The sequence below is a fragment of the Corvus hawaiiensis genome, chromosome 16 (genome assembly GCF_020740725.1).
Source record: "Corvus hawaiiensis isolate bCorHaw1 chromosome 16, bCorHaw1.pri.cur, whole genome shotgun sequence".
Lineage (NCBI taxonomy): Eukaryota > Metazoa > Chordata > Aves > Passeriformes > Corvidae > Corvus > Corvus hawaiiensis.
Genome location: NC_063228.1, coordinates 11,708,409 through 11,735,705, shown reverse-complemented (window position 1 = coordinate 11,735,705; position 27,297 = coordinate 11,708,409). Strand labels below are relative to the sequence as shown.

Sequence of the window (27,297 nt, the reverse complement as noted above, 5' to 3'; positions counted from 1 at the left end):
TCCCATCTTTTCCTGCCCCTGACATTAGAGCTGTACCTCCCAGGCTTAGAGAGTGTCTTTTGCAGCCTCATGACAATGTTGTAAACTGTAATTTTCCAGCTAAGGGTAAGTCACCCAGTGCACACACCAGCGTGAAGTGCTCTTTGAGGGAACAAATCCTTCATTAAACTACAATGGAAGCTTAATTTACAGTAATCCCATGGGACACTTCCTTGATCTTATCTCATGCATTAAATTCCAAGAAATTCAGGTCCCAAGACCCCTCTGAATAGTTAGTGTCTTCCCAAAGACTTGATAGGATTAGGTTGCAAGGGTTCTTTTTATACTGTGTTGTTTTTTCACTCATATTTTTCCTGTACTCAACACGTGTATACTTTCAGATCCTGGCTGGACAAATCACCCAGTCTACAGCATTCACAGCTAGTTTCCTCCACCCTGTTGTGCTAAAAGTGATAAAAAAACCCTTAAAAACCAACTAGTCTCTCAACCCCTTTGATCTCTGTCCATCTAACATTATTAATTGAATCTGAGGTCCAATTTTGAGCAATCCAGTGAAAGACACTGGCACTTTGCTTCTCGTATTTGACCTGTCCAGCTAGAGAAATAACTTCCAAATGCTGTCAGTGATTATGAGCAGCACACAGAATTTCCACCCACCAAAGGGATTTGTTTTTAAGCTTCTCTGAACTCCAGTATCTGGATGAGAGCTCTGGTGTTTAGAGTTAATGATGTCTTGGGTTAGCTCACACAGCTTGCAGCGCTCTAGGTACTGCGGTTTGATGACTGTCACTGTTGGTTGGGTCAAGAATAGCTGCCACAGACATAATCAGCATGTTTCCTCATTTTATCAGCCTGGTGCAAGAGGTAGTCATTTTTTCCAGGGGACAGAATTAATGGGTGAATGTGCTGTGGGGTTGGCACACGCTGCCTCCAGTTTAACAGCTGAATTAGAATCTTTTTAAACCCTTGGCACCAAGAAATGTGATTTCCCGATGCTTAGGGCTAATGCTGTGGTAAGTGCTGGGAAATCTTGACTGATAGTGCTAAGAGTTAACAGAGACAAAAAATAAAGCACAATAAATCTCACATGAAGTGTTTGGCTATGTATGAATTACATATGTGCATATATGCATTGGTCTGAAAGGTCTGAGCACACACAGAGAGATTAATTATGGCTTAACCTGCACTTAAGAGGATCATCAAATCTAATATTTTTTCGCTCAATATTTCAGGATTGCTTCTGGTGGCCAAGCTTGGGGGAAAAAAGATTTACAACCACTATGTGAGAAACTGTATCAAATAAATAATGGGGCCAAATTAAACACATTGATTAACTATATTCACTATCCTGTAATCTCTTAATGACTAAGGTCTAATTTAAGACAGACTAGAATCAGGATTAAATTCTGAATTGCTGTTATTATTACATGTATTCATTAGGTTCTAGAGGAATTCAGGAGAGATTAAAAAGGCACCTGTGAATTAAGACCAGCTATTAATGGGGGAAGTTGAAGGACTTGCCCATATTAATGCTATTTTTCTTACTCAGGTAGCCTAACGAATGGAGGCATTAAACTTTACAGATTGTTTGTGCATTCATGGTTTTCACTGGTCTGCTTTATTGCCAGAAAATTTGTAGAGCACCTGGAAATATAATAATGGCCACAGTGTCACATTTACTAATTGCAGTAGCTGAAAGCAATTAAAGAGCTTTTCAGGGCAGTTGAAAGGGATGAGATTTGGTCAGTTCTGCAGCAAGTCCAATGAAACAAAATGGAGGAAGAATGAGAGAGGAAGGGAAAAAAGCACTGTTTGTTTTAATTGACCTGTGAATGATGCTATTTTTATTTAACACTTCAAGTTTCAGACTGTTTAAGATGTGCCAAACCAATGGACATTTTCCACTGACAGCCTCAGAGAGAGACAGGTGGTTGCTCCAGTCCAGGTCATGCTCAAGAAATCACTTCAGTACGTGTACAATTTTCTCTGGTCTCTAGAGTCCCTAGAATTAAGTTATTAAATTTATGTGTTTGTGTTTAGGAGTTACAATGAAAGAAAAACACTGCATATTTTTCTGGTGTACAGAAAAACTCTTATGAGTTGAGTTTTAAGATCATTTAAGTCCATCTCTTGCTTAATAACCTTTTCTTAAATCTTTACATTCCTAGGTGTCTGATGTTTAATGCCTGCATGATCATCTTTAATACACAGGTAGCCTTGCAAAAAGGAGTATAAAATGATGCTGCCCTCTCAAATAGTTGATTCCATCTTTGCTAATGAAGCACTTGCTATCTTCAGTCCCTCCTCTTCTGCCATTTTTAAGGCAGCTTTCTGATGTTTTGCTTTCAGTAAAGAGGCCATTATTCCTGCAATCTATCATTATAAGGAGTGCTGCCTACTTCAGAGAGCTTCTTGCAGCCTAACTGGAATCACTCGATGATTTGGATCATTAATATATTGCAAAATGACAATAAGAACTGAAGTGAGGGGGCAGGCAGACACAAAGTGCTGATGAAGATATATCTGCTCTGCTGTCAAAATTCCACATACAAATATAGGAGCCACCATTGGATTTTTTTATAGCTAGAAGGTGAAGCTTTAGCAGGCCTAAAGAGTATAGATTGTTAACCCTGTTGGTCTCAGTTTGAGAGTGTACTCAAAACCCTTAAATCTGCTTTTCCTGTAGCATTTTGTTTCTGGATTTTACTGTGAGATCTTTTAAAACATTCTGCTATTGATATGTTTTCCTTTCTTAAACTTTGTTGTTATGATGACACTGAAAAGGGATTATTTTTCTAAGTGAGTTTTTTTGGCACATGATTTGTCTGAGTTCTGCTTCTTTTCCTAAAATAAAAAAAAAATAAAAAAAAAAAAAAAAGGACACTAAGCTTGTTCTTAATTAGATTTCATTATATCAATGATTTTTTTAAAGGATTCAAGCTTAGGAAGAGCAGTTGTTCATCTTCTCATCTGCAGCAGCAGCACTAATCTTGTACACATTTGCATGCACACAGGACAATAAAAAGTGACATGATGTAACATTTCAGTGAAGAATTGTAGGCACTGCAGCCAAATCCTGTCATTTAAGACTTTCTGTGAGGAGTGATTTATTCTCAATTTGCCAGTGTGGTCTTTTCTGAGAGAGAGAGAGAGATTGTGTGGGTGTTGGGAATTATGCCTACGCTGTTTAAGCTTTACTAGTGACTTTGGGTGTCTCTGCCTTCAGGTACCTAACTTGACATTCCAGAGAGGCTCGGTTCTTGGCACGCACATATTCAGCTTGTTTAGAAAAATTCTTCCTCCAGCAGAACCCCCAAATCATTGGGTTTGACTCTCTGTTACTTTCTGTTCTGAAGCTGCCAATGATGATGGCTAGAAGGGACAGTGCCTCAGATATCATGCTCTGATCTAGCAAAAAACTTTTAGAAGTTAACATTTGCTCCATCTGTAGAGATTTTTAATTGTCAGAAATGTTCTTTTGCTGCTAGAATAGGAGCTAGGACAGAGCCTGATGGGACAAATCACTTGATTTTTCACATTATTAGTCTTCTGGAGGCACACATCAATTGCTTAGAGCTGTTTCTTCCCTTTTAGAGGAAACTTTCTAATCTTATTAATGATAATGGGTTTTTTTGCCAACAGCATGATATTCTGTATTGTTCAGTTTAATAATCAGTATGAAACTTATTAACTGCATGAGATACGGTGTCAGAAATCTGGGTAAAATCTTTGGCACTTGGAAATATTAACTGACTTGTTTTCAGTGCTGCAATCTCCTACAGTTAGCATTCTGGCAATTACTAAGATACAAGCTCCTAAAGATAAGCTTTCTGTTTTGTGCTGTGCCTGTGCTTTATCCTGTAGCCAAAATCCAACATAAGCCTTTTTGGAAGCTGTGACAGCTTGGGAGAGTTTAATCTAATTTATTTTCTTGTGATTGTGAACACTTGGGTCCCTCCTGGTTCTATCTGAATTTAGCAATGACTAAATCAACAGAGCACCTCTTCTCGAGCGGTGTTGATTTGGGGGGAAGCAAATCGATTTTCCCAGCCAAGGTTGTCATCTCAATCGTGTGTTGAGGCTCTTATGGTATATTTTGAGTGCCATCTCACTTTTAGCTAGCAATAATGTGGAATTAAGCTGCTTTTATCCACTGTTTCTGGTTAGAGTCAGTTTTCCTTCCCTTGCATGTCTCAGTTTCCATGCTCAGCTCAGTTGCTCAATTTTGCTGATGAAAGTTTGAAACTTTACCTTCACAAGGGGTCAGCAAATCTTGCAATTTGTCACTTCTAGACACCAGATTCTATAACAAATCTCTCATTACATTTTCCTTGTGTGTATCAAAGGTCGAGGTCATATGGCCCCAGGTTGTCTCGTCTCTGAGGGGAAAGCTGGCATTGGACTATTTGATTGCTCCACCACAGCTGTGAATTTGAAGAAGTCAATCTTCTGGTTTGCACTCCCTCCAGGACATATTTCCTCCTCTACACAATTTAACAGCGATTGGCTGTTTTAATAGCTTTTGAATAAGTTTGTTCTTAAACGCGTCTCCCCGCTTTCTCCTCCATGCCCAGTATGGAGTTTGCACTCTGGATCACTGCTTGATGCTTTCCATGCCCTCTTCTCCCTCTAACATCTTTTAGTATAGAAGTCAGTAATTAGGGAATGTCATTTACACTTCCCACTTTTCATGGTGTCATGGAAAGGATTGATGCTTATCATGGTGCTGAGAAGTTTCCTCATGACTTTCCCTTAACTGTCCTGCTATCTGCCGAGACCTGGATCTCTCTGTAATTACTTTCCCAACATTTTTCTGGTAGGAATACTATCTGCAATCTCTCCATGACAAGTTTCCTTCTCGTCCTTCCTGTAGACTTCCACGTTTTGGAGCTTGTTGCTTTAGATTTCTTTATTTTTCAGAAATTGGGCGGTGAAGATGAAGACTTTCCACACCCATGTAGCCATTTTCCTGTTTACTAATGTTTTATGCAAACAGTATCTTTCAGTGGAAGGTTATAGCTAGCACTATTTCATATGCTTTTAATGTCTTTGGCTGAAGTAGGTGAGATTTTAGCAAGTGAAATCACTCCATTCTTCTTTCTAATGCAAAGCATTTTAATTCATTTTGTCTTCTTGAAGGACCATGACCTTAGTGTTTCATGAAAAGCACACATATGAATCAGAATTCCTAATTATCCTTGATGAAAGCAACAGTGCTGACAAAATATTGACTTGTAAGAGAAAATAAGAAATACAGTTCTGACTCGTGTGACAATACCGTGCTTGTCTTCTGTTTTAGGCTGGCATTGCTCAGAGCCTCCATGCCCAGTCTGGCAGGGGCTGGGTACAGCAGCGAGGCTTGTGTGCTCACAGTGCAGTGGAATTTGCAGTCAGAGACACTTTCATCCCCTGGGAAAAGCAGGCTGTAGTGAAGGAGGAGAAAGGCTCAGCTACAAGTCACTAGTGCAAATGCACGAAGAAATTGGTGCTTCTAATGGGCATGGCTTAACAAGGGATTGGGACACTTTGTTACAAAATAATTAGCAAATACTTTGATCTGGAGAATCTCTTGTGCTTTTCAGTGTACCCTGGCTTGCAGCAATTTCCTTCCCTTTAAGAAGGAATTCCAAGTTTACAGGTTAGTGGTTCTTACTAAGAAACCTGGTGTAGTTTGTCGTCTTTGCGAAACACATCCTGCAGCTCCTCATATGGGCTCTCTCTGTGCTTCCCTGAACGTGCTCTTGATGCAAGCAGTGCCTTAGGAACAGTGCAATCAGCTGAAGGGAACAAAATGTGGAGAGAGGAGGAGGCACCCTTAACAGAGAGCAGCATGAGCTGTTCTTGCTTGGGGCATTGAGCTCTAAGACAGAACAATGGGCTGCAAATGCCCCTGTGGCTGGAGAAGCGGGCAAGTGGCCAGAGGCTGCTGGCAGAGGGAGGCACTGCACCACTGCTGCTGGCATGGGGAAACTCAGCCTCATAATTAGAAAGACATTTTGGTGAGAGTTCAGGCATCAAAGGAGCAGACACTTTGAGTGGGATCATTCCCCTCATCATCACTGCTAGAGCTTGAAACAGGAGAGAGGGTGTGTCAGAGCCCACAGCTGGAGCTGCTCCTGCCTGGCTGTGCTGTTCTGACCACAAATGTCTGGGTAATTGAAGTCACTGCTGAGGACCAGGTTCTGTGGGTCCAAGAGTTCCATCAGCAGCCAGAGAAAGGTTTCATCAGCCTCACCATCCTGATTAGGGGGTCAGTAAGAGACACCAAACCCAAGATCCCCCTCAGTGCTGACCCCACTGGTCTTGATTCAAAGGCACTTAATAGGTCGCAGCTCACCTCCATACATTTGGATTTTTCTGTTACATAAAATGCAACTTCACCTCTTCTTCTTCTCTTCCTATGTTCACAAAGGAGTTTCTAGCCATCTATTGTGGCCTTCCAGTCTCTCAAGTTTTCCCAACAAGTTCCTGAGATCCCTATGATCAACACATATCTCAGAGCAGGCATGGAGCTCCAGCCTCCCCTGTTTGAGCACTGCCATTGATACACCTGGGGCTCTCGACTTTGAAGAGGGTACAAAGAAAACATGAGCAAAAGGTACAAAACATCACAAATAACAAAAGCCTCAGTGGCCTGCTGAGGCACTGGGTGCTGATCTTTCTCATTCTTTTGTAATTGTAATGCAAGGAATCAATTTCTATCCATAAATTTTTCACAATCTGTTCACAGTAGGGTATGGGAGAGACTGCAAGGATCCGCTCTGCCAATCCATACAGAGAACTTTCCCTGCTGTTATTGGCAGGCCTTACACCTGTGTTGGTTGGGGTGCCAAACAAAGGGTAACTCCCTTTGGCCTCGTAAACAGCGATACCTGAGCTACTGACCGCTCCCATTTCCTTTGAAAATCCAGGCAGTGCAAGCGCTCCTGTGAAGTGTATTTGACTGTACAGGTTGCATAGTCTTTCTACCCTCATATTAAAAGGTAATAATAATTTAATAGTATTTTTAAAAGAAGTAAGTATGACATTTGTCACTACGCAGAGAGGCACACTATTTGTGTTTCTAACAGGAACCACTGGGAAAAGAGAGATTTGGGAAAAAAAATCAGCCAGAGGGAATAGTTTGATGAAAGCTTTAAGTTCTAAGAGGTTTTTATTTCTTTGCTTCTTTGTAGTTCCTGTGGGTGAGTAAACCTGACAGTTCAAACTATATTTTCCTCAATATCTCAAAATTCATTCAGCTTCCCATGTTACTAATTATTTTTCCACCTGAGAATCAGCTATCTTGTTTCAGGCTACAGCAAGAAAAAAAATCAGCTTTATTACCAGGGTCAAAAAAAAAAAAAAAAAGAACAAGAAAAAAAATGGAGAAGTCTGCATCTTTGATAGCATGCAGCCTTTTGTAAATAAATACATAAATTTCTCTGGGCTTTAGTGGTCATAGTAAGCTCTAAGCACCTACAAGGTAGAAAAGGAGGTGAATCCTCTTCTTTCTCCTCTTAAATGAATAAGCTCTGTTTTTTAAAAAAGTATTAATTTCTGTAATTCTAAATATATAATACATTCAGGAGATTTTAATCAGCATAGAATCAGTAGGCTGGTGTGGAGAATTGTGAATACCATGAGCATTAATTTCACTTCTTTTTCAGAAAACATCATCCAGGCATTAATTAAGTCTTTAATTAGGTATCCTATTAAATTTTGCTTTAGAAACGTTAAAGGCCTGGCAAACATACTCTGTCAAATCAATGTGAGTCTTTACATTGATTTCCACGGGATCTGGACAGGTTGCAAAGGAGCTGAATAGGTTTCTTTATGGGGGGACAAAAAATTAGAATCCAGTTGTTCAACCTACCCCCAACATTCCTTTTCCTTTGAGTCTTTGATGGTCAGAGAACACACTGTGAGAAAAGCAGGGCTGAAGTAAAAATATGATGTCCAGAGTAGTAGCTTAATGGTTCAGCTCATTTGGGCAAGTTCTGTTGTCATTAGGTAAGAAATTTAGATGGTAATTCACAACGTGGATACAAACTCAGGTAGCCATCACTGTATATTTTGGATTTTTGGCTTAATAGGAAAGGTGAAGGACCAGAATTGAGGTGGTCTAAGGACAGGCCTTCCTAAAGATAAAAGTAACAAGCAACTTGCTAACAGTAACTTGCGAAATTATTTATGGATATAATTTACAACCAACCTTCAGAAATGCAACCTTGCAATAATGAAATGGGATTATTCATAGAGCAAAAGTTTTACAGTAAGGTCAGAGCTGAAATATGGAAATAATTTATTCTGTGGTTTTACAAGGTCCTAGAGCACCTTAAAATATAAATTCACACTGCCTCACATGGGTATTGTGTGGAGCTGCTGCTTTCAAAGCCTTTTTCACAGAAATTTTTCCTGGTCCTGTGAAGAAATGGATGCTGTGAGAGCTGGGCATGAGGGTGGTTGCTATCACTCATGAGGGTTATGCTCAGGATTTTCAGACCCCTCAAACACATCCATGCACTGCTGCTCTTAGCAAAGCCTTGTGATTATTGTCTCATAAAGCTTAAGGTCTGGGCTAATAAAGATTTTTATGAGAACTTTCAACAATCTGTGGAAGTTAGGCCAGTTTCTGAGGGATGTTTTGTACCTCCCATTCCTTTTATCAATGAGAAGAGCTGATGGTTAATTAGAGGGAAAAACAATCATGGCAGAATTTTTTTGTCATCTATATCTACCATACTGGTTTTCCTTTCACCTGTACTCTCAAAAGCCTATTTATATAGTCTCAAAATCATCCTATAATGTATCTTAGGAATAGGTTTAATGTTCTTCTCTGTTTCATTAGATAAATTACATAGTTTTGGAAAATATTTAACTACATTAGGAAATATAAACTTTTTTTAAAATTTTGTTTTCAGAGGGTAGAATGCCATTTTAAAGTCAATTATGCAAAGGTGTAACAACTTGTCCACAATATGAAGCTTCTGAGCTGTGGACCATAGAAGTGACAGCAGAAATTCATCTCTGATTCATCACTGAATTGTTTGATACACCAAGTATCCAGCTTCAATCAAAATAAAGAAGTTAGCTTCATAAAATGTAGGTAAGACAGTTAATTTACTGAATTCTTTTTGTCATTTGAGAGTAAGAAGAGAAACTGAAAAATTCAGTCATGTTAAAGTTGAAAAAGATCTGGTTCTGCCATTTCATTTGCTGTAAAGGTAGGTGGTCGTTTTGCTTGTTTAAGTAGCTGTGATTTGTCATTACAATAAATGCTTGTAATGGGATCAAAAGTATCAGACAGTTGGCAACTTTGTCTTGTACCTTGTCCACTCTTGTCTCCAGGATTTCAGTGAATTCAGGCCAGGGGATGATCCAGTCACAGGGGTTTCAGTGGCCTGGCCATGTTCAAATGAAGCTGGCAGTTCTGATGCTCAGCTGTCTCTACCTTCTGTCCCCATTATCTGGCTTTGGGAAATTATTATGATTGTGTAACTATCAAAAACCATAATTTTTATAAGTGTTTTTCCATCTACATTAAGCAGTGAAAAGACAAGCAAGAGAAATTTTGACAGAGGAAATTTTACTCCTTATCAGTTTCTTCTTATTTTTCCTGAGCCTGGCCTAGGTTGGGGGACAGGCCAGGATATTTGGCATATCCTCAAGAACTTCCTTTGCTCAGATATTTACCAACTTTCTGCAATTAAACAATGTTCTTGCTTTTTCAAGCAGTTTAAACTGCACAGATAGAGCAGCCAGGAGGAATTTAAATCCCAAAGTACACTAAAGGGAAGGGTGTCTGCAGTTTATTGAGTGGGTCTGCATAGACTGCGAGGGATGAAATGATCAGTACAGTGAAATAGATCACTTGGAAATATCCAAATAAGGCTTTCTGACAAGATTCTGTTGTAATAGATTATTAAGGGAAGAGCTGCAGAAAGAAGGGTTTATCTCCTTTTTCTACTTCCTGGAGGAAGGTGAAAGGAGGGGAGAGAAGATCTAAAGCCAAATACTATAACTTTATTGACTTAATTGAAATTGCTGCCAAAATCACCTGATGGAAGTAAGACTTGAATCTGTCTCAAAGTAACAGTTTCACTTCCATTGCATTAAAAATATAATAGGAAGTCATGACTTTTTTCTTTTTTCAGCGAGTTTATAAAGGAAAGCAGCTCTTTAGCTGCTTACACAGTGATTTAGATAGCTTTGCCATTGCACTGGGTCTCCTCAGATATTTGGCATGTTTAATGACTTTTTCAGACATTTCATTTCCTTTGTAAGTGCCAATTATCAATCTATGGTGATGAAGGATGGTTTAACGTGAACTGTCAAGGAAGTTTATAAAATTATCATGTCAACACTGTACTCTTCCAGCAGAGTTAGAGAGGGATTACAAGAAAATGATATTGTCATTTAATTAAACAGGGTGTACATTAATATTTCATTATTACTCCTTTCTTATTTTTCATCCTGACAAGTACTAGCTATCATTTTGTGGAGCCATCAGTTGTGCCTGGTGATGGACAAATCCTTAGATGGCCTGAAAACTTCAGGCATTATGTTGGAGGGGGCCTGTGTGTGGTGGAATTTGTGATTTTTTTTCACCCTTCTCATGTTGCTCTAGTGTGATACCAAACAAGGTTTCAGCCACAGTTGACTGTGTAAATATTTCAGATGTGATTTCCTGTTCTTGCCTCTTCAGCCATCAATGGAAGGAGTTCCCATACCTTAAACTAACATTTTTTGAGGTGTAGTCTCAAACTCTCAGTATGTCCAGGGTTCCAGTGTTCCAATGTGGACAGGCTCAGATTAACTCACTGGTGCTAATCCAAATTTCCACCACTACAGAAAAATTCCTTTGAACCTAGCTTTATAATTCAGATCAAGAAAATGAATGTGTCTTTCCAGTAGTGTTTAAAGATCTTTGGCAATGTTAATTAATGAGCATTCGGTTTTCCCTCTAGTAAAAATAGAGCCCTAGACTCTCTAGGAAGATTTTTGACCTCTCTTGTGGCTACCCTCAATTACTCTTTTTTATTTTGAGATTTGTGTCAAAATAAATCCTGTTCTCTCTAGGATACTTAAAGGCTGGTGGAAGTTCCCTATGCGATGGTTCTGTTACCTTTCAAAAGCTAACTAAATAATCACTGTCCATGATTTTGCTTTTTTAAGTAATCTCAAGCCTGCAAGTGCCTTACTTAAATTTAGAGCTTGGCAGATTTTGTCTCTGTCAAATTCTGGTCATTGTGAAAATGGTTTTTTTGCAATGTGTCTCTCGCTTTCATTGAGGAGGTGTAGATATCCTCCTAACTCTCTCAAAAGGAGTTGTAAAATTCTCCTGTGGTAAAAACAAACGGTCCAGAATGGCCACAGTGGTGAAAACTAGAAAGCTGTTCAAATACAGTCAGTGACAGCCCCTTCTTTAAGACCTTTTAAACTAACAATCAGTCAATACAGAAGTGTACACAGCTCAAGGAGGGTTTGATGTGATTCAGAATAAACCAGCATGGCAAAGATGGGAAGTGACTCATGAAAATGTTGTCAAGCATTGGAACAGCCTACCTGGAGAATTGGTGGAGTCACCATCCCTGGAGGGATTTAAAAGATCTGTAGATGTGGCAATTGGGACGTGGATTAGTGGTGGACTTGGCAGTGCTGGGTTAAATGTTGGACTTGATGGTCTTGGAGCTTTTTTCCAACCTAAATGATTCCATGTTGAGCATTTATTTGCTGGAGCCTTGAAGGATTGAACACTGAGTCAAGCTTTGGCTCTGGGCAAGATACTGAAGCACACAGAGCTGTGAGTTTTCTTTCTGTGATTATTACTCTTAAAGTTTTCCTTTCTTAGGACATGCAGATTGCTTGGTTGGAGAATGTCCCTCCTTTCTTGAAAGAAAAGAAATTTGATTGGAGACTGTAAATGCTTGGCACCTCTATAAATTAGACCATGTACATCTCTTCAGTGCCAGAGAGGGGTGTACATACCAGCTCCCCTTATTTAAAAGGCCATTTACATTTGGCATAATTTGGCCTTCAGATTTTAATTAATTTTACTCTGGAGATTCTGTAATATTATGCAAGCAAGAAGAAAGTGATCTGTTCTTGCTACATACCTAATATATGTATCATTACAGGTACCTAGCAAAAATTAGTAGAAGTGATTAGAATCATAGGATAATTTGGGTTGGAAGGAACCTCAGGAGGTCAGCTAGTGCAACCTTCTGCTTCAAGCAGGGTCAGTTATCAAATTAATGTGCTTCCACATATTTTGTGGGGTTTATGGTTCCCAGCGGATCACAGGTTAATTCCAGCAAAGTGATAATCTCACCAAGTATCAGTCATTTCTTTAGAAACCCAGCTATTATCACTTTTATATGCTTTTAATTCATGGGTTAACTATGGGAGCTCAGTAATGTATAGTGACAATTCTGTAGTCCTTTAAAATGCTACACTTATTATTATACCACCTTCCAACTTTCCTCAAAGTTCTAACAAGTGCTAGAAATACTATTGTTATGATAAGTTATGGATCCCCAATGGAGGCATTTAATTTCATGGTATGTTAAAGGCTACAACAGCCTATTAAAACAGGGGTGGAAAATCTTGCTAAAAAAAAAAATTAAATGCTTAGTGGCACTTCTCCAAGAGAGACATTTTTCAAAACCCAAATCTTACAGACAGGATTTTTCTGTAGTAATACATTCTTCAAGGGCTAACAATGAGAATGGTGTGGCCATCCTTCTCAGCAAACACTGGCTACCATTTGTAATTCGAAAGAGCTATCAGTGGCAGCAGGAGAGAGACTAAGCTAATACTGAAGTATGCATATGATTTTCCTTTCATTATTCTTACTGAAATAGCCAAGGAATTAGGACAATTAACAATTCTGCACACGTGTGTGATTATAATATCAGTGCACAAACCTGTGAAAGCTTGCTCAGTGCTTAAATTTGTTCACATAAATAGTCCCCTTGGCTTAAAAGCAAGGATAAGGCCCCAGTGTTTGTGCTGGCCTTTTGGAAGTTTTCAAAATGCAGTTATCCCTGAGTGAACCTTGAACAGCACTTGTAGGCTTGACTGAGAATCTGAAAATGCGTCCCCATGCCAATAGAAGTGGCAGAGCACAGCTGCTTGCTTTTCAGCTCCAAAACCTTTGGGTTTTGTTTGCAGCTGTCTGTCATAAGTACTTGCTTTGGAGAATGTAAATAACCAAAGATTAAAGGTGATTTTTGTATAAGGGGGAATAAGTAAATAGATGAAACCTTTCCTAAACTCACTGCTCTGTTTAGTTGCCCGAGCCCCTGTTTCAGTGCCACTTGTAGCCAACCAGAACCTTTCCATTGGCTTTAGCAGAACCTGTGCTGATCCCTAGAACTGTAGCTCCAAGTGCAAATGAAGACTCCTACAGAACTCACAGAGCTGAAGGATTCAGGAATTTGGAGTAGGATTAAATATTAATTTCTGCCTGGTTGGTACCACCAGGGACTTAGTCACAAAAGGCATTAAAGAACAGGTTAAAATAAAAAAATAAACCCACAGCCTAAAGATCACTGAAGTCCTTCACTCTCCCTTCCCCAGGAGTACAATTCCATTGTCCTTTATTACTAATATATCACAATATCACCGAATATGGCCTGAACATTTCACAGTCTGCAGCAACATACAATCCACAACTGAAAAATGTCAGATAAAATTACAAACTGATGAAGAGGGGAGCTGGAGAAAGCAGAGAGGTGAAATTCACGGCTGTCAATAACATGAAGTCGTCACCTCAGTAGTTTTTTGACAACCCCATGATGTCTTGGGAGTACTACAGAAGGAAACAACAATTAGCAGTGGTTTGGGGAGTTAAGGAGAGCTGTAGAGCAGACTCTTTCCAAGGTAGTTGCTTGGAAAGGTGTGAGGAAATTCAAAAGATGGGGGTGTGACAGCCAGCAGAAAATATTGACATAAAGTGAAAAGAAAATCTTTGGTCAGCATAATTCCATGGTAATAGTAAGGGCCTGGATTATGAGGGCAAGCAGCCTCAATTTGGAACAACTCAGAGAGCCAAAGTTTCAGTAGTTCAGGTGGGAAATAATTTGCTGCTTTATCATTGAAGGAGCTGTACGTACAGAGGGAATGTGGGGCTATGAATTGGAGACAGAATGATTTAGTACAGCAGGATTCTTTTGAGAATATAATGAGCTTCTGCCCCTAAATTAAAACTTTTCTTTAAAGATTTTGAATCCAAAAATAACTATCAGGGGAGTTTCACAGAAGCATTAATTACTTTCATTCCCAAATCTGACGGTGATCCAAATTCATGTTCCAACTACCTTCCTTTTTCCCTTATAAATTAAGGTTGCAGAGCTAAGTTATTGACTTCAAGGACTGCAAAGGCAATTTTCTACATCATATCTCATTCCCAAGTTGAATGTTATACGTAGATTATGCACAAACAATGCTGAAAACCTTTATAGCAATATCCCTTGAGCCAGAAAACTCTTTGTCTACTAGACAGAATTTCCTAATGACAGTGTGAAAGCATGTGACAGCCTACAGTGGGATTGCCTTTTCCCTAACCCTCCAGTGCTCTCTCCTTGGTCCATATTTGATACAAGTATTTTTCTCCTCTTTTATAAGCCCCCAAATACTATGATTTTGTGAGTGATATTTCTTTGTGGTCCTTAATTATCCTCTTTCTACCGGCTTTGAAAAGTGTATTTTGCTTAAAAATACAGAGAGATTCATCCAAGCCATAGAGGTGTCCTTCAGATGGATCTCCTGTTTCAGTTATTGCTAGCTTGGACTGGTTTTTTTGTTGGGTTGGGAAAATGTTGGTTACCTGTGGGGATTTTGTTCGAGTAACACTAGGAACTGATATTCCATAATTCAAGAGAGATTCTGCATCTGTCTTACCTACGTGCTGTTTAACCCAGATACCGTTGGAAATAAGAGTGTTTTTCTCAGACCAAGATAACACCTGGGGACAACTGATGTTTCTTCCTCCTTGTGTAAGATTTAAAAACTCCCATGCTTATCTGTGTCCTAAAATTTCAGTACAGAGGTCCGTCCACCTTCTACATGCTTCTTTAACATGCTTAATTCCTCTTTAAATACTACTCTCAGTTCAAGGGTAGGGACAAGGAAGCCACACAGAGCAACTATGAGATGCTAAGGGTGGGACCCAGGAATACAATCTTAATTTTTTTCTGTGTTTAAATAATGAAGGAGAATCTTCCTGCTTTTTTCTGACACTTCTGGACTGGTGTGATGGTTGCAGGTCACCTGAGCACTACACTGAGGCCTCCACCTGAGCTGGCCATGTGCGTCCTCTGTCACTGAGTCTGCTTTAAAGCAGTATCTGAATGAAATATGCTGTATGAGCAACCTTTATCTTCCTTTTTTTTTAAATTTAATTGCATCTACTCCCTTTCTTTTGTTAGATTTTGGCACTGTACAAATATAATTGAAATATCACAGACCTAAAAGTCCTGTGAGCAGACAGCAACAGTTTCTTGGCACAGCTCAGTTTCACGCAGCCCCGGCTGGGCTGTTTTTGCAGGCATAGGGCTGAGGAATAAATGTCTTTCTAGAAACTAAAGTTTGGATTTATCTGGACTTTGGGTGAGCACAGACATCAAAAGCAAGTGTTGTTGGCTGCTGTTTGTGATATGGGGGTTTTAAGCTGTTTCCCTGCAGCCACCAGCTCCTCCATCTACACAGTGAGAGAGGGTCCTTGGTTTTCTGCTTCCTCTGTGTCAGCAGCAGGGAACAGACTCTGGATGTTGTCATTCATCTGAACGATGCTGGAACAAAAGTCAAATTTAACAGATTCCACCCCCCCTCCCTCAGACTGCTGGTGCTCTCTGAGAGCTGTATCCCTGTTTTCCTGTAAATACAGCAGTACAAGTGCTACTGGTGGCCTCCTGGCATAACACCATTCTCCCAAAAATGTATGCCTGAAAACAAGGTGTTGAACAAAAATCCTCTCATTCTACACCAGTCACATTTTGAAACTTCCAAGGATATTTTGCAGTCCAGAAGCATTTAAATCCTACTTCAGTAACTAACTTCCATTGAAATAACTGGATCATGGATTAAGTGGAAAATGTGTATTTTTAAGTAGATATTTTTTAGGTAATGCAATGAAGTTAAGGATGTAACAGGAAACATAACTTGTACCCTTTCTGCTTGGTTTTGTATTCACTCATTAAAACATTAAATACTTAAGCTTTAGGATAAATGCACACATTTCTCTGTAATTTGGGCCCACTCTGAAAGGTCCCAGAAACACCTGAATGGTCTAACAGTTCAGCACAGTAAAGCCAAGAGATGCATTTGAGTCACTTGACCTGAGGCCATCAAAACAAATGGAACTAGAAGAACGGCATCCTCCTTGTTTCAATACAAATTTTTTTCCCAGTGCTCTTGGTAAGGGAAGCTGCTAACAGCCTGTTTCCCAAATTGTGCATGAGCCTGAAAGCTCTTCTGGCCTTTAAAATCTGACTTTACTTGTATTTTAACCAACACATCAAACTTCCTGGTGTTTTCCTGCTTCGAAATGTATACATGGGATGGCAGAGCTGCAGTTTTGTACTGCAGTGTTGTACTTGTTTGGGAACCAATGAGAAGGGGAAATAACCTGGGATCTTTTGCAGGGAAATAGGGAAAGACTTGTTTACCAGATCTCACATTTCTGGCAAACAGCTGGCTGTAGTTTTAATAATGAGCTGCCCATAATTGGAATGTATTTAATCCAAGTTAACACACATGCAGTAAACTTGCTAATTGGGAATTTCTTTTTATAAGCACATTACTCTTGTTTTTTCAAGTAGTGTTAACGTGCTGATACAGCAGAGAAAGTGCACCTCACTCCACGACTGCAGCGAGCAGGCCCCAGTGCATGGTAATTTTTGAAGAAAACATATGGTAAGAGTAATGGCTGAAGTCTGTAGACAGCTTGCCTAAATTACAGTGCATCCATTGAAACCAGGACACATGCTAAGCTGCTGAAAGCAAAGAGATGTCATTAAAAAATGATTCATATACCTTTGCTTTAATGAGTCCTCACACTTGAGGATTGCCAATTGCCTGATCAATAGCTTCACTGCAGTACAAGGCAAAATTCCTTCTACAAGTGAAATATTTCCATCACCGAAGTCTGGAACTTCAGCATATACACTTTTGCCTTGAAGGAATTTGAAAATAATAATTTTTTTTTTTCTATTTCTGAAACCTGCCTATATTTGAATCTAGTAAATAAACAATCATGCACTGCCATATGGAGCAATTTCATAACAGCACATGGTGAGGCTCTAATGAGTTTTACCATACTGTGCCTGACAGGTGAATTTTCAGCTTTGATTACAGGAGGCCAAAAATAATTCATCCAGGCCAATAAAGTTTGATTTAGATAAGACTCGATTATTTTTGCTATCAGCCATTAAGAACTGTTCTATCCTCATTTTCATTTTCAGGCACATAGCCTGGCAACAAGCAATAATGGATATTTATTGGGCTATCAAATCCACAGAGACTTGTTTACTTATCCTAGTACTGCAATTGTCAATATTCTCTAGTCCACTGACTGCTATCTTTAAAAGATGTCATGTGTAGGAGTTGTTTTCAAGCTCAACTCTTAAACTTTAAAAAGGTACTTTGAAGTTATTATTAGCAGTGCAGTGCCTGGAGACCCCATTATGCCAGACAGGTACAAACAGAGCAAGAGACAGACCTGGCAGAGGAAATTTGGGGGCAGTTTTTGTGTCTTTTGAAGAGCCTGAGCATCTCCAGTGCACATGGGGGCTGCTCTGTGAGCTGAGGGCAGCCCAGGGCACATCCCACTGCTGCAGGATCCAGCAGGAAGCAGGATTGGTGCTGCCTTGCTCAGGGGGAACAGAGTTCAGCCTCCTGCAGCACAGCATATCTCAGAACAGACAAAAGCAACTCCCACAGAGGAAGGCTGAGAAACGTTGTGTTAAGCCCCTGTATAAGCTGCCAGCAGCTCAGATCTCACCCTCGCCTCCTGTAACTGAATAATGGCCCTGGACCCTTGTTACACCCCAGATCCTTAACTAAAGGGGTTAATCTTGGGGTTCCCTTACTCTGTTTTAGCACAGAGAAATCCCCACCAGATAGTCTCAAGAAGTGAAACATCACACAAAAGTTTACTGGCAAAAATATGGAAAATTAAGGAAATTCTGGTGATATGACCAAGGCAAAATCACACAGTTAATTTTATTGAAGCAAATAAATTTTGGTTTATTCCATTTTTCCACCACACGGATACATACATGTCAGCATACTGCTTCTGATACTCCAGTAGCTTTGGTTTTCCAGCAGCCCAGGGCATTGACTTACTCACAGAAGGAAATGCAAAAGGAGGTGTGTGTTGCCTGGACCTCCCACAGCTGCATGAATAAGTAACTGTGCTGAAGCTCTTGCCTTAAAATTTGTAAGAGTTTCTTCCTTGGTGGTTCCCAAAATAGCTTGATGTTCATGGAGGGTGGCAAGTCTCAAACTCCTCAAGTTTCACCTCAGTACTAGCTACTGGTTTTTAGATATGTCAGGTGATAAGGCACACTGGATGTCATCTTGATCTCTCAGAGGCCCCTTGGTCCCATTGCTTTATTCTGCACTATACTCCTCCTTCCCCTTATGTTCAACAGGTGAAAAATGAGCATTTATGCCTTTTCACAAAACCAGCAAATACATAGCCATGCCATTCCTGCGTAGCGTGTGACATTTCACGCAACGTTTTATCTCTGACCTTTCTTTTCTTACCCTTGGTTCAATTTCTTTCTGCCCTGGGCTTTGAGACAGTGAAATTTAATTATGTCTCCTGTAAGGCCCTTTGGGGGGTTTAGCTCTTCATATGCATCTACACAAAAAAAAGGGACCTTAAGGTTTTTATTCAACAAGTGGCCTCTATCAAACTTCATTTCCTTTTTCTTCATGTTCCAGTAGAAATTTTAATTTTGTCTTAAGGGAGGGTTATGTAAGAATTCAGTATGAGTAAAAAATTATATCAAGTAAATTATTTATTTATTTATTACTTTTCAGGGAAGAATAATCTTGGGTTGCTGCTTATGGAACTCAGAAATCTCTGCCTAAAATTCAGATCACCTTTGAATCCTAAAGTGGAAATCTAACTTGCAAATACATTCCTAAAGACAGGGAGGTTCAGACAGGTCTTTTAGGCTCCCTGTTTAGAAATTAAATAGAAGGGCCTTCCAATGGTTTCGAGAGTTGTGGGAATGACTTGGCTGCTCATTTGGAAGTATCACCAGTGGCTTACAAATAGTTCTTTGTGTTCATGAGCTGTGTTGCAGCCTGGTGTCCCACTTCAGGACTGAAAACTTAGAATGAGCAAGGAGCTATGAAATTAAAACAGCATATAACTGAGCCAATCTTAGGTAGTATCTCTGAGGTAATTAAGAATGGAGCAACACAGTGATCAAATCAAGGTTGCAATTAAAACTGAATCAACAGATCAATGGGTTCAAATGAACAAATCATCATATTAATATAGCAGGTAATCAGGTAGAATTAAGTGGTTGACACTGGTGGGAATTTCTGTTTCTTAAATTGCAGGGAGAGATGAGAAGAACCTATTTTCTTTTAGTCTGAGATCTGATAGTAGTGATCACTGACCAGAGAAATAACCACATGCATGATCTTCCTGTCACTACGTTTAGTCCCTTCTTTACCAAATCTTTGGGAATGTCCATCCCAGAGATCTTCCCCATGCCATAAACTTAGAAATAAACTTAGACTCAGAAATTGTTAGAGGCATACAGACAGTGCAGTAACACAAGACTCGTCTCCTTGGGTAAGAATAACAAGATCTTTTTACATTTTATTGTAATAAATTCTCTTCCTGGCTGATGTATCTTCCCCGACTCAACTAGAATGTGGGCATTCTCTACAATTCTCCATAAATATTTTGCCATATAAGTTAATTTCAAGATTAACTCACGTTCTTTTCACTGATATTAAATAACTACAAGCACAGGTTATAAAGACAGAGGTATTTCATATGTGCCTGCTTAGTATGATAAAGTTGTTTTGCCTTTCCTGTGTTAAGAAGGATGGCCTTTTGCAAAGACTGTGAAATTATTATGGCAAAGAGATTGTTTTAAATTCAGCATGATCTGGGGAGTTGGGCTATGCTTCTCCAGTCAAAGTTGATGCCTACAAATCTTGCCATCTTAATTCAGAGACCAGATGCAACACAGGTCAATTTAATTTCATTACTGTCAAAAGGTCTTCTGAAAAGATTATAATGTTTGCAAGCCACTGCCTGCTGCAAGGTGATGCCACAGGAGGAAAGTTCAGTGGGGACCACATGCTGGAGTGAAATTAATTAACCCTTGTCAGCAATGGAGAGTTAAAAACAGGCCCATAACTCCTTCGATCGCTCACCAAAGGCAAAGTAATAACCAGTTTAAATTTCTTACCCTGTTAAGAATCAAACTGTAAGAAGTTAAATAAGTAGTTTGTTTAAAATTGGTGGACATTGTAGCAAAAAAAGGAAAGACTGAAAAAGTAAGAGTAGGCATATTTTTATTTTCTCTTTTTATGGTAAGTGCTTACTAAGCTAAGCTAACAGAAATGCAGCTGCAGCACTGGATTGCCCATGATATCTAATTTTCAAACAGACATAAATACTAGAGAACAACTTGTCATTTTAAAAGGGTAAACAGAAAAATCATATAAATTAAGTGACATTTAAGAAGTTCAGGGTTTATATCATAACCACCAGGGAAATCAGACCTAAGGAAGAAATGTTTCTTTAGAGCATTGATGTAATCAGACTTGGGAAAGAGATTTTTTTCCCCCTAAATGATTGTCCAAATAATTTAGAAGCATAATTTTGGACTCAGATTGTCACAAAGGATTAACTGTTACTTTTTAATTATGGACCCTGCACTTGGAATTCATTTTTAAGTTGATTGAAAATTAGTTCACTAAAGCGGTAAAAGGCTAAATGCAATCAAGTGCCTGTAAGAAGTAAAAAGCCCCACTGAGGCCCTGGTTTATTGAAAACAAGAAATAATGGCACAGAAGCAAAGATTTGGGGTCCTTCCCTAAGTGTTTGTAAGGCCAGCAGAGCCTGCGCTGGGAGAGAGCACTTTGATCACCTACTGAGGTCCATCCAGCACATTTGCTATAAGGCTCAGTCTGTCAAATATTAATGGATATCTTTGCAAAAAAAGACTGCCTCGCTCTGGAAAGGACCTTGAGGTGATGAGTTAAGAACCATGGTGTTGTCTGTGACTAACTGGGAAATATATTGAATTGTTCAAGGATGCTCAAGGCCAGGCTCTTCTTAGGCTGGTTGGGCTGGGACTTGACGAGAGAAAAGGGAGTTCTGCACCGAGCCTTTGAAAGGATGAGAGTAGCATGAGAGTCTACCCTGCAGTCATTTGGGTGCTAATTGCACCCTTGGTGAAAGGCAGCCTGAGAGGGGCATGGCCCTGTCCCCACGTGAGCTGGGGAATATCCTGGGGTGCAGCCAGGCTGCTGCTCTCACCGGGGCCAGGTCAGGCCTGAGGACCCCTCGGGTCCCTGCTTAAAACACGCACCTGTCCTAAGGAATGACAACAAAACAGAGCTCTTGCTGTGGCTGCTTAGGCATCCTTGTGGCCAGTGGCCAGTGAGGGAGCAGCCGGGCACCCTCCAGCACAGCTCGCTCCTGCAGCAGCTGCTCTCACACGGTACAAGTGCTGCTTCCTTCTCAGTCTGCACTCGGATGCTGCTGTATCAATGAGCAGATGATGAGAAGAGCAAGCAAGGGGAAAGGTCACCTCCCACACTGTCACAGCACATCAAACAGCCAGCTGATATTTCCAACCCACACGTGCAGGAATTCGCCGCGCTTATCTCTGAACAGAGCTCCGTGCACCAGGCAGCAGGCAGGGCCCATCCTCGCTGCACCATTTATCATGTTAGGAAATGACCTTTGGAGGATAGAGCTCCCAAACACCACAGCTGCTGGCCACAACTTTTCAGTCTGTGCAGCCACGAGCCAGCTGTAGTGTAGGGCTGTGCCAGCTTGCTCAGCCCAAACAGGACCAGGGCTCAACCTTGATCCAGCACATGACCCATCCTTTGCTGCATTATCCAATTAGTCAGAGTCATTAATTCATCTCTTTAAGGTCTTGTTCTAACAGGAGACAGTCTTATTGCCAAGATAATCCCTAACATTTTACAAACATAGCGTTATAGACAGTTCTGATGAAAGGCAACCTCAAGGGGGTTGGCTAATCCTCCCCTATCCTAGGGCAGGATCAGCAAGACATTTAAGCTTTTCATGAAAGATATTTATCTAACCCATCTTTAAAGAGAACCTATAATTCTGGGGAGAGGGCTGGGTTATAAAACCTTTCCTTTACTCTGTCTTTCTGTACAGCTTCTTTTTTGTTTTGGTTGTTTTGTGGGGGGGCATTCGACTCATTTCATCCAGCAAATGTTTGGTTGCAGGTGGTAGAAAGAATACCTTTATACATTGCCTATGAGTTAGTTATTCCCATATAACTTAATAAATGATTAGTCAGTGGCTTACAGTTCTTTAAATAATAAACTTAGGCAATCTGTTGTAACATGCCCTGATGTATTAAGTGCTGTCTGTATATATACCATTCTGATCCATCTTACACATATAACATTTAATTGTTCGCTTAGAAATCAAGACACATCCACATTTAATAGAATCCGTGCTCAAATAAAAAGAAGTCTTTAACTTAAAGACTTTTCATTCAAAATTGGTTTTGCTATTTTTTTTTTTTTAATAAAAGTGAGAAAACATGCCTCTATTTTGGAGACTGCTGTCTGAAAACCAGGCTGCTCTTCTGCTTTTCTCAGAGGCATTTTACACACAGATTTTGTGCAGCAGCTATATCATGATGTTTGGGAAGTAGAGCTATGATCTTTTCTGGTCCTTGTTTGCTTTTTACCAGTGACATCTGTAACATAGTAGATTTGTAGCACTTTCATATACAAAATTATTATTATGTCAGCAGAGAAAGTGCAATTTTTCCTGCCCTAAAGGGTTTCATAAAATGTTATGCAAGTGTCTGTTGCAGATGGAGTTGGTAACACTGCTTACTTTTAAGGTAGTCCAGCATTTGGCATTTTCACTTGCCAAGTTTTAATTATTCAAACTAAAAGTTTTTATGCAAATATTTGCTTCAGGCTAAATATTTTAGAGAACTTTCAGGAAAAATAATTAATCTGCATCCAAGAGTACAGAAATCTGAGGAAAGGACGAGATTAGCTTTTCCTCATGATAAACAAAATATTTATATGATTTAATTAGAAAAGTTTGTCTTCTCTTTGTTTAAAAATTGGGAGAGCAATTTGCTCTAACATCAGAGATCAGTCTTCTTCAGCTCCTTGAAAATCCAAGACAAGTTTCCAAACAGCCTCGGCCTGACCATGCTCTGTGGCTGTGCTTGGGACAGTCACAGGAACCCAGGGAGCTCCTGCTCTTGGCCTTTGGGGGACTGTGCAGGGCCATGGCCACCTAATATCCCTTTGATTTGCAAGGGCACCTCGAGGAGGTCACAGTCATCCATGTCTGCTTTCTGTCTGCCTAGGACATATCCATAGGACCTGAACTGTTCCTTCTTTGCTCCAGCCAACAGTTCTGCTGGGGGTGAGCACTGTGGTTTATTCAGCATTGCCCAGGGGGCTCCTATGTGCTATTGCCAGGCTTCCAGGTGGCCCTGAGCTGTGTGTGATTGCCAGGGTTTGCTCTGGGTCTTAAACTGGGAGCCAGGAGTGTCATATCGTGTAAATCAGCAGTTGATATTTTATTTACATATGTAGAAAAATAAAATTTAGAGTTACTTGAGAAATGTCCAGCCCGCTTATATTTGGCTGCTACACCTCTGACCCACCTGACCAACACTCTGCAAGCAAGTGGCAGTAGCACCTTTAGCTGGGGTGAAATCTCTTGGCATCAACTTGCAGAGGGCTCTGGAGAGGACAAGGTAGGGATATACAGACAAGCACTTGCAGTGGTGTTAAGCCTAACCATGCTCATCTGGTTATTCTAATGTCGAAAATAAAATAAAAGCTCACTGGATTCAGTCCAGAAAGTGTCTGTGTTGAGCCTGCTGCACCACCAGACTGCAGGGACTGCACAGGACTTAGCCTGGCAGCTGGAGGAAGCAAATGCAGAGACGATTATGGTGTTAAGCACTGACCCAGAGCACAGGGAGACAGTGAAACCCCCCCCACTTGGAGCACTTGATCCCTTGTGATGATAACAGTCTGCTTATTGTTGCCAGACGTCTCATCACAGCCAGAGGTAGAAGTCTGTGCTATGTACCCAGGTCTCTGAGACTCCAGCTTGAGGAGTCCTTCTCGCTTGATAGAATGCTGTGATCAGTTATTTCTTGAAACTCAGGACTATTTTCTCATTACAGATGGATACACAAACAACCTCGCTCAGGTTGGAAAAGGAACCAGCTACCTGGTGCCTCCACAGTACTGGACTGTACAACCTTAATAACCTTCTGAATTATTTATTTCTCAGAACCTCATATAGGTCTCAACTTTTGTATCAAATTGGAACCATAGGGGAAACCTAGGCAGTAGGACATAGTGGCAATTATCCCCAGTGCTGCTCAACTCTGATGGTTTACATAACCAGGTTTTACTTTAGTGGAGATTATACTCACTCATGCTGCTTTAGAGGAATTTTTTCCCAGCCTTTTGTTGCACTATTAAGCAAAAACACCTTCTCCAAATCCAGGAGCTTGGTGCTGACATATGGTGAACCCCTGGCTCATTTCTAGCATGGCCTCAGGCGTCTGGGCCCAGTTCAGCCCAAATTTATTGTCATTAGACAAAGGGCAGTCTAATTATCAATTAACAGCAATTGTGACAGAGTAGCAACGTGTAAGTTTTTCTACTCAAATCTACTATCTACTCTGTGATACCAGCAGATTTGGAGTGGAACACACTATATCCGTTTTCTTCTTAAACTTGAAAACCAAAAGCAATTATTTTGTAAATCACTGCACATCATTGTACAAATCCTTTTTTTTAAAAGGAAATCATGCTGAGAATACTGTTAAAAAGTTGAGCTCACTGGTGCTGTTTTGACATGCAGGAATTTGACTCTTTGGGAGTCTGGAAGCTGGCACCAGAGCATATGTCTATATAGCTGAAGGACAGGTTTTAGAAGTTTACTGCTGTTGGGTTAAAAACCCCCAAAATTAACAATTTTTTTTTTTTTTTTTGTTATTCTGCTGTTGCATCCAAAGTGGCTCTGTTTAAAGCTAAGACAAGGAGTTTTCAAGGATCAAGTGTTTATGTGGAGGGGGTTTCTGGAACTAAGTTCCGGATCAGAGTATGTCTGGTTCTCACAAAGCAAAATTAAATGGATTACTTTAAGTAAATAGGCTTTCAATTTAACTCGGGAAGACTGTGCAATTTGGGTAAACAATTACAGGGTGGGGCTGTTTTTTTCTTTTAAAAGAAGGTCTGTCTTGTACTATTAAAATCCAGGAAGCACTTTTCTTACTGAAGAAGTACCTTCCAGAATGTGGGACAGGCTTCGTGCTGCACGGGGCGATAAAGCAAGGAGTTTAGTTTCGATCTACCTGTCTCCACAGGGTAATGTGTGTTAGTGTGTGTAATGACTGCAGGGACTGGGTAGATGTGTGACAGAACACACAGCACTGTGCTGCTATCTTGTTTTAATTACATGCAACATTTTTCTTCAGAATGAAGAAAACAATCGAGACAATAATCCGTGAGCAAGCAGATATGTGGATGCAAAAGAGATGCCTACAGTATTCCTCTGTTGGTAGTACCAAGAAGAAAGGTCATGAAAAGCCCCATAAATAGCCTCTATTACCCAGAAAGCAAGCCTTGGTAAGTGTCTGACAGAGAGATCCCCAGCTCCCAGCAGCCATTAAAGCAGACTTTCACTTTCAGACATTAGAACATAAAGCTCCTTAATGAAGGGAAGATGTTTTTAGTCAAATTGTTTTCCTTTAATATTTGTTTTCTCCACTTGAACAAAATGTATATGACGAATTACTGGCTAAGCTTACAAGAAAGATCATTGTTAAAATGGACAGTTTGAATCAATTTTTTTAACAAAATTCCCATTACTCTATTTAAATGGAAACAATCCAGACATCATTAAAATAAAGCAGGATTCCTTCAGGGAGAAATTATTTCTGGTTTGATTTCTGTCAAAATGACTTTGACTTTCAGAATACTTTTACAAAATGTTTTCCTCAGGCTTTGTCTTTGTGAAGGGTTTTTAAACAAAGGAACTATTTGCCACTAAACAGAAATAATCTGATAAAAGATTTAATTCAAATTAAATGTGCTGATTTTTAAATGGAAAAGGTTCTTTATTATTTTATTTTGTTTTAAGACATGTCACCTAATCAGCACATAAATCTTCATAGAATTCATCTGACAACCTCATTAATTTCCTGTGAATATTGCAGTGCGAAGAAAAGACCGTAATTTCATGGAGGCAATTTATTCTAAAATCAGGTGCCTCATATTTTTATTTCTATGAGTTTGTGTTTTAATGAAGCTAATCTGAGTCATAAACACATCTTGTGGCCACAAGATGTTTGTATTCTGGTTCTGGAGAAGGCCTGATCCTGCTCTCACTGACACTTCTGTAAACCAGGGTTAACTCCAGTGAGGGCACGGGAGGTATGAACAAAGGTAACCTGGATGGAATAGACCTCAGGGGGCTTTAAGAGCTGCATTTATGTCAGGTTGTAGCAAAATCAGTGTAAAGGACCCTAAATATTAATGTGGAACAATGTGTCTGGTCATGCCGTGGTGTTAGAGCAGCAAAAACTTAAACTGATGCAACTTTGAGTCAGGTTTCCTACGGATACCAAATCTCCTGCTTTTCCCCAGCCTCTCCCGCTTAATTTCAAGTTCATTCTTTCAAACTCCATCCAGTACCTGGAAAAGGTGAATTTTCTGTAGGAAAGCACGTTATCTAGGGACTTATTTTCAGTGCCTCATTCACTTAAAATTATGCAACTGAAACTGAATTTTTCCAGTTATATGAATTGAAGCTTTTTTTCCCTCATTTATTCTTATTTTGTTATGCTTTGTGCTTCAGTTGGTTGTGTCTAGGAGTAAACAAAGCAACAAGGAGCAGATGTTTCTGTTGTCTCCCCAGCTTCTGTGGGTGAGAATGTGACAGAGGAGGGGGATGAGGCTCTCCTACCACCATTCTGAGCCCAGGATAACACCATAGCAGCATCAACTGTGAAGATTCTATGGCTTCTCCTTGTCTATTCTTTTCTGTCCCACAGTGGAAGTGAT

At 39.9% G+C, this 27,297-nt stretch overlaps 1 long non-coding RNA gene across 5 annotated transcripts in view; it reads left to right on the top strand.

Moving 5' to 3' along the window:
* The window catches only part of LOC125334511, a 334,287-nt gene that overhangs the window by 166,381 nt on the left and 140,609 nt on the right, over nucleotides 1-27,297 (top strand). For 4 of the 5 annotated variants that reach the window (XR_007207157.1, XR_007207158.1, XR_007207155.1 and 1 more), the window contains 2 exons: nucleotides 8,904-9,088; nucleotides 25,710-25,860. The exons of the other annotated variant lie outside the window; for it this stretch is intronic. This is a non-coding gene — a long non-coding RNA (uncharacterized LOC125334511). The remainder of the gene's footprint in view (nucleotides 1-8,903; nucleotides 9,089-25,709; nucleotides 25,861-27,297) is intronic. 5 annotated transcript variants of the gene reach the window in all.